A 7,293-nucleotide genomic window follows, 5' to 3' on the forward strand; every position below is an offset into this window, starting at 1 on the left:
AACAACTCGGCCTCTGTCTGGAAGGGCCTCAGACAGATCACCAACTACAAACCGAAAGCCCCCCACTCCACTAATGACTTGCGCCTGGCCAACGACCTGAATGAGTTTTACTGCCGATTTGAAAGACAATGGGACAGTCCTGACACCATCCCCCGTGAACCCATTCACCAGCTCCAGACCACCAGCTCCTCCTCCCCCATCTCAGCAGGAGCCCGGGCCTCTCTACAATCACCCACCTCAGAGGCCCCCTCCCCCTCCCCTATCACAATGACGACTCTCTCCCTCCTGGAGAGGGACGTTAACAGACTATTCAAGAGACAGAACCCCCCGCAAAGCAGCTGGACCAGACTCTGTCTCTCCCTCCACCCTGAAGCACTGTGCCGATCAGCTGTCTCCGGTGTTCACAGACATTTTTAACACCTCACTGGAGACATGCCACGTACCAGCCTGCTTCAAGACCTCTACCATTATCCCCGTCCCCAAAAAAACAAGGACCGCAGGACTCAATGACTACAGACCCGTCGCCCTGACCTCTGTGGTAATGAAGTCTTTTGAGCGCCTTGTACTGTCCCACCTCAAAACCATCACGGACCCACTCCTGGACCCCCTGCAGTTCGCATACAGAGCCAACAGGTCTGTGGACGATGCTGTAAACATGGCCCTCCACTTCATCCTCCAGCACCTGGACACTGCAGGAACCTATGTCAGGATCCTGTTTGTGGACTTCAGCTCCGCCTTCAATACCATCATCCCGGCTCTACTACAGGACAAGCTCTCCCAGCTGCACGTGCCTGACTGCACCTGCAGGTGGATCACCGACTTCCTGTCTGACAGGAAGCAGCACGTGAAGCTGGGGAAACACGTCTCCGACTCCCGGACCATCAGCACCGGCTCCCCTCAAGGCTGCGTCCTTTCTCCTCTACTCTTCTCCCTGTATACCAATAGCTGCACCTCCAGTCATCAGTCAGTCAAGCTCCTGAAGTTTGCAGACGACACCACTCTCATTGGACTCATCTCTGGTGGGGATGAGTCTGCCTACAGGAGAGAGATTGAACATCTGGTGTCCTGGTGCAGCCATAACAACCTGGAGCTCAACGCCCTAAAGACAGTAGAGATGGTAGTGGACTTCAGAAGGAACGCAGCCCCACCCGCCCCCATCACCCTGCATGACTCCCCAGTCGACACTGTGGAGTCCTTCTGCTTCCTGGGCACCATCATCACCCAGGACCTCAAGTGGGAGCTGAACATCACCTCCCTCACCAAGAAGGCTCAGCAGAGGATGTACTTCCTGCGGCAGCTGAAGAAGTTCAACCTGCCAATGACAATGATGGTGCACTTCTACACTGCCATCATTGAGTCCATCCTCACCTCCTCCATCACCATCTGGTACGCTGCTGCCACTGCCAAGGACAAGGGCAGACTGCAGCGTATCATTCGCGCCGCTGAGAGGGTGATTGGCTGCAATCTGCCATCCCTCCAGGACCTGCACACCTCCAGGGCCCTGAGGCGGGCAGGAAAGATTGTGGCCGACCCCTCCCACCCTGGACACAAACTCTTGCAAACACTCCCCTCCGGCAGGAGGCTGCGGTCCATCAGGACCAAAACCTCACGTCATAAGAACAGTTTTTTCCCGACTGCAGCTGGCCTTATCACCAAGGCCCGGGACCCCCACTGATGCCACTGTCACTGTACTGTTATCCTGACCCCCACGGACACCAACAGACAGCACCTGTACTTAAAACCACTTTATCCCCTTGCACTATTGTTATTGTTTTGCACTATGTTTATGTTATGTTATGTTATGTTATGTCTGTTATGTTTTTTACTGCACTATTGTTCATCTTACTCTATTTATCTTATTTTATGTTCACTGTTACGCACCACCTGACCAAAACAAATTCCTTGTATGTGTAAACCTACTTGGCAATAAACCCGATTCTGATTCTGATTCTGATGTAACTATAGCAAATAATTTTTTAAACCATGAACTCAATATAAATACATGGCAATAAACCTTTAACAATCAAGTAAATCATTAGTTGATTGTAAAATCATTTAAATGCATGTGAACTAACCCTCTTGCACTGTCATGCACAATAGAAGATATGGCTACATCATATACCCAAATGTAGCGCACTTGCTAAGCGCTAGTGCATGGTTTCTAACAGTACTGCATTAGCTAACTTCATTTAAGTGCATAGGCTCAACTAATAGCCACCTTGAATGAGCTATAGCCTACTTAAAATTAACACAAGGTTATTACATGGCACATTCATACACATGTTACATAGCACATTCATACACGTATGATACAATAACAGTGCGATTCACGCTTTCAAATAGCAACATTCAACTTTATATGAGAGAAACTCAATAGCTATACATACCACGTGTGGCTAATGCTATTTTCAAGGAAACACGGAGTTAATAACACACGTGTTGCTGCTACAATGGCGATATTTTAGCTAAATTTCAAATTTAAACTCGCTGAAATCCCAAAGGAAGAAACTGAAGTGTGCAAACTGAAAAATATTAAACGCCACGTGTGGCTAATGCTATTTTCAAGGAAACACAGAGTCAATAGCACACGTGTTGCTGCTACAGTTACGATACTTTAGCAAATTTAACATTTAACTTACCAAGATCCCAAGGAAAGAGATTGAAGTGTGCGATCTGGAAAATATTTGGTCCGTGGGTCATTTACGGAGCTACTCTTTAGGTTCACTGCTTAAATTAACGATTATGATTTGTTACTTCTAATCGTCTTTTTCTTTCTCCCGTTCTCCCCTCTTGCTGTGCGACAAACAGTCTCAACCAAGTCCCTGGGAGTGGGCGGGGCTAACTATTTTCCAGAATGATCTTAAGACATTACTGCCTGTTACAGCCAATAAAACTAATTAGGGACGCAAAACAAGTCCTCCTAACAGTTAGGTAGGGAGCCTCCCTTTTCTTAAAGCTACAGGACTCTTTTAAAACGTTGCTATTTTTCTAACGGGTTACATGATGTTTCGGCTTAAGTGGGTGATTAGGAAAACAATACTGTCGACTCGGCAAATACTCCTCAATAAGGACTTTCAAGTAGGCCATCTGACTAGTTGCAATGGCAGGAGCACAAACAATTTCAACTTTTTGCCTTAGCAGCAACACAAATTGCCAAACTTCATTTTCAACTGGATTTTAAATTTTGTCCCCAATCAAGAGAGGCAGAAGTCTAAGGAAACACCAATTCTGGACAGCATGTCCACTCAATTTCTCACTTCCTGGATTCATTTCGCATGGCTTATTGCTGGCGTCATCGCCGAGGTACCTGAAGTGATTAAGCTGTCCATTCAGTTCTCTATACGTGAAGAATTTCTGATTTGTGACAAAATGACTTAGGTATAGAGCGAAGTCATATGCGACGATACCCTCAAATAAGTCATGGCCCAGACAAGGAGGCAGACCAAGTTGGCACACATGGAAGTGGGTTAATTTGATAAATTTGGAATCAAATCAAATTTAATTCCCAGTGACAGTTTTGATGTACTTACGTTATGCTGCATGCTGTGCTGCACGCTGTCTTTGTATGATGCAATTGTTTTCTTTTCACCTGTTGTGAAGGGAGATGACAAAAATTGAGCATGGCCAACAGTACATAATAGAACCCGACCGATGCCAGATTTTTGGGTCCGGTGCCAATCCTGATTTTGGGGAGTCCTAGCCCACCGATTACCGATGTTTTGACCGATATTTTGTCAAAAAGTGCAACATTTTCAAATCAATTTGAAAAACTTATATTTTATTAAAGTTTCTATATTTAAGAACATTTAACTTATAAGCAAACAAAAAAAAAATTTAAATAAACAAACAAAACTTTTTAGATAAAAAAAGTTAAAGATGATATTAAATTAAATATACATATTAACACTATATTTAAGTGTGTGAAATCAAAATAACTCCACACCTTGCTTTTACTCCTTTCTTTTCCAACATCTATAAAAAAATTAATGTAAAAAATCCCTTTTCCAGTTTCAAACATGTATTTTTATGATTATTATTATTATTATTGTTGTTATTATTAATTTGTTATTATTATTTCTTAGTATCTATTCTCAGTACATTAATTATATTTTCTTATTTTATTCCTACTAAGACTATCAAACGAGCTTCCCTGTCCATAAGAATTAGACGGTGAAAATAACTACAATGCGCTCTGACGCGTGACTAGATGACACACTCGCTCGCAATAACGCATTAGCTATGACACAGCCTCGTTATTTCTTATTATATTTTCTCAGTAAGTTAAATTAATTATATTTTCTTATTGTATTTTCTTATATGTATGAGCTTTCGTGCAGGTTACCCGCGCTAACTATTGGTTGATTCAGTTCTCCAACAGCAATCCTTCTCTCATGTTATCACGACAAAGCTAGATAACATGGCTTAAAATGATTCATGTTCGAAGTGTTTTATCTGCTTTTTTACTGTCTGGTTAGCTTGCTACGATGACGCGTGACAAGATGACACTCGCTTGCAATCACGCCTTGGCTATTTACAAAACATCATATAGTAGCTAATATCATTATCTCAGATAAAAAACAACAAAAAAAAAAACAAATGTGTGACACATTCAATCACCATTTTATTTTGGCTGGTTATTTATTTGAGAATACAGCGATGTCCTCTGGAAATGTAGATCCTACGCTGCTTATGTGCTCACTTCCAGTTCATAAAGGCTTGCTAGCTTGCTAAAGTGAACCAAATATGTTAGCTAGCTCGCTCGTTTGATAATGAGGATTGATAAACATAGTGGTCGTATAAACGCATTTAATTAAAAACTTTCACTAAATCTACATACCTTTATTGCCGCAACCGAATCTGTGCAGACAAGTCTTGCAGTGGAGAATATTGGATGAGGCACGAGTAACAAACGTCTTATTAGAGAAGTAGCGCGTCAGCTGCTGCAGTTCACACTTGTATTAGAGCTCCCTCTACTGGATAATTGTAGTAAATAGCAATTACAACGTTCAAGCAGACAAGTACAGATAAATAATCATCGTTTTTTTTTTGTTTATTATATAATATATATTAATATATTATAGATATATCGGTCGGGCTCTAGTACATAATCTGCAGAAATGGGTGCCTTTACTGAAGTTTTCACTAAAGCCACTCTGTGATCCCATATCATTCTTTCCAAGATAAGGTGGGACTGGCTCAATGTATCTAAACTGATTTTTAAAAACCGTTTTTTGTCTTTGATCAGTTTTCAAGGTACCAGTGTTGCATGCCCGAAACAAATCCTCGGATTTAAGAACCTCTCTCTCTCACGGTCAGAGATATCCAATGATACCAGCTTTTCGTCCAACTTATGAAGTAAATGAGACTGACTGATATCATGCACTGCTTGAAAATCCTCAATAATAGACTGTATGACTGATGCTGGCAGTAAAAGTTTTGCCTGCAACTTTAAATAAAAGAAAGCCAAATTGTTCAAGAAAAGGGATTCATCTGCTCTCTCTGGCAGCACCGCTGCTTGGTCTCCCTCGTTATCATCACTTACGTTACGTCGTCAGTCAAATCCCCCTCCAACACTGAAACATCCTCAACTTGTTCATTGGTTGCCGTTAGTCTCGTCTCTGTTCCTACTGTTACATGGCCCAGAAGACTGGATACTGTACAAGACTTGTGTACTGTGGAAAAATTAGAAATAAAGGAAGAGACGACTGAAAACGTTCTCCCACACTGACGAAATGGACAAGAAACGGCCCTGCCCTCTCCGATATGAGAGTTTAAACTGGATAAATCATTGCATCTAACATTGCAAAATTCTACATGACAAGATACACACTCGATTGCAGTTACCTGTGCTCTCCTCTTATCTTTATGCTCTCGATATACATGACATTCCAACTGCGTCATGTTTCTGAACGAACGGGAGCAATCAAAAAAGGCGCATTTAAACAACGCGGTTGGAAGACTCGCATGTACTTTCATATGCCTAACAAACGCATACTTCGTTAAGCATTGGTGACCACAATACTGACATGTAAACATGCTTTCATACTAAGCTATCGCTGGCGAATGATTGGCCGTTATGATACTAACTAGTTTGATGAATTCGAAACGCACGTAGCCTACCTGCACAATCCGGCGACACTCTAGCCAGCTGCAACAAAAAATACTCAAAGTACAGGGTTGCCTTGGAAAAGAACAAGAAAATTTATGTGAAATACAGATCAACGTATTCTGTTGGAAATCAAAAACGAACAAATTGTGATATAATTACTTTTAAATTCGCGTAGCCTATTAGGTGTGACACTCGAAACTTGGCATTGCTTTGTTAGCAAATTCTCTGTCGCCACTACTAACCAACGGCTTCCCAATATCCATAGCAATTTCCAGTTAATTACTGAAAATTCAAACGGTGTTATGCAGTTAAGAGCAAAACGCCCACAATGCTGTTCTGTCTTAAGCAATGTGCCGTATATCAATAAAACAGCAGATTACTGTAGGAATTTCCCTGTAATTTCACATCAATTTCATGCCGTGTACCAACAATGACAATGAGTTTGCTTTTATATTTATTGATTTTTATAGATTTAATCAGCTGGACGTGAAATGTTCTTCTGCGGGCGTTTGGGCATATTATCTTACCGTTGTCAAGCAAAACTCTGCTTCGTAGTTCTAATTGGACCGTCCTTATGCAGACACTCTGGTTTGTAGTTCTAGTCGCACCGTTGTTAAGCAAACATCTCTGGTCGTAAGTTCTATGAAAACAATGATTTTATCAAGAAAAAATAGTTCATTCCCGTTTCATACCATGCAATTTGTTGTGTTCAATAATAGATGTTACAGGTTGAGTGTATTCTGACCACTAGGAGGCACTGTATTACTTTCCCGAGAGTAGTTGGAAGACTACCCTAGTAAGGATGTGACGTAAGGGGAAAGTGTGTTGACCAGGAGAGATTGGGTTAAAATCAGAGACTGTAAAAAATATGGACACAGCTACTGTGACGTCACCCATTGACTCTCCGTGGGTCTCTAAAACACGTTTTGAAGCTCAATGGCGGGCGCGGCCATTTCCTCGATTTTTGAGCCAAAACCATAGAGTTAAGCGGTATTGTGATTTTATAATTTGATTGACAGTCCGGTGCGGAAAAGCCCCTCAACCTGAACGAGGCTAGCTGACTGTCTGCCGTTATGTTTTAAAATATATTATCAGATGTTTACGGAGTTTAATTTCCATCCGTGACTGTACTGTGTCATGTAATCACGTTATGTATGACATTAAAAATACAATTAGGCTATGTT

General features: G+C 41.8%; 1 long non-coding RNA gene across 1 annotated transcript; it reads right to left on the minus strand.

Annotated features, from left to right (window-relative positions):
- Positions 1 to 5,038: 5,038 nt before the first annotated feature.
- LOC118209767 lies at positions 5,039 to 7,033 on the minus strand. The gene is made up of 3 exons (XR_004761764.1): positions 6,637 to 7,033; positions 6,121 to 6,181; positions 5,039 to 5,672 (listed from the first exon to the last, which is right to left on the minus strand). It is a non-coding gene; the product is annotated as an uncharacterized LOC118209767 (long non-coding RNA).
- Positions 7,034 to 7,293: the final 260 nt, after the last annotated feature.

The sequence above is a fragment of the Anguilla anguilla genome, chromosome 12, assembly GCF_013347855.1.
Source record: "Anguilla anguilla isolate fAngAng1 chromosome 12, fAngAng1.pri, whole genome shotgun sequence".
NCBI lineage: Eukaryota > Metazoa > Chordata > Actinopteri > Anguilliformes > Anguillidae > Anguilla > Anguilla anguilla.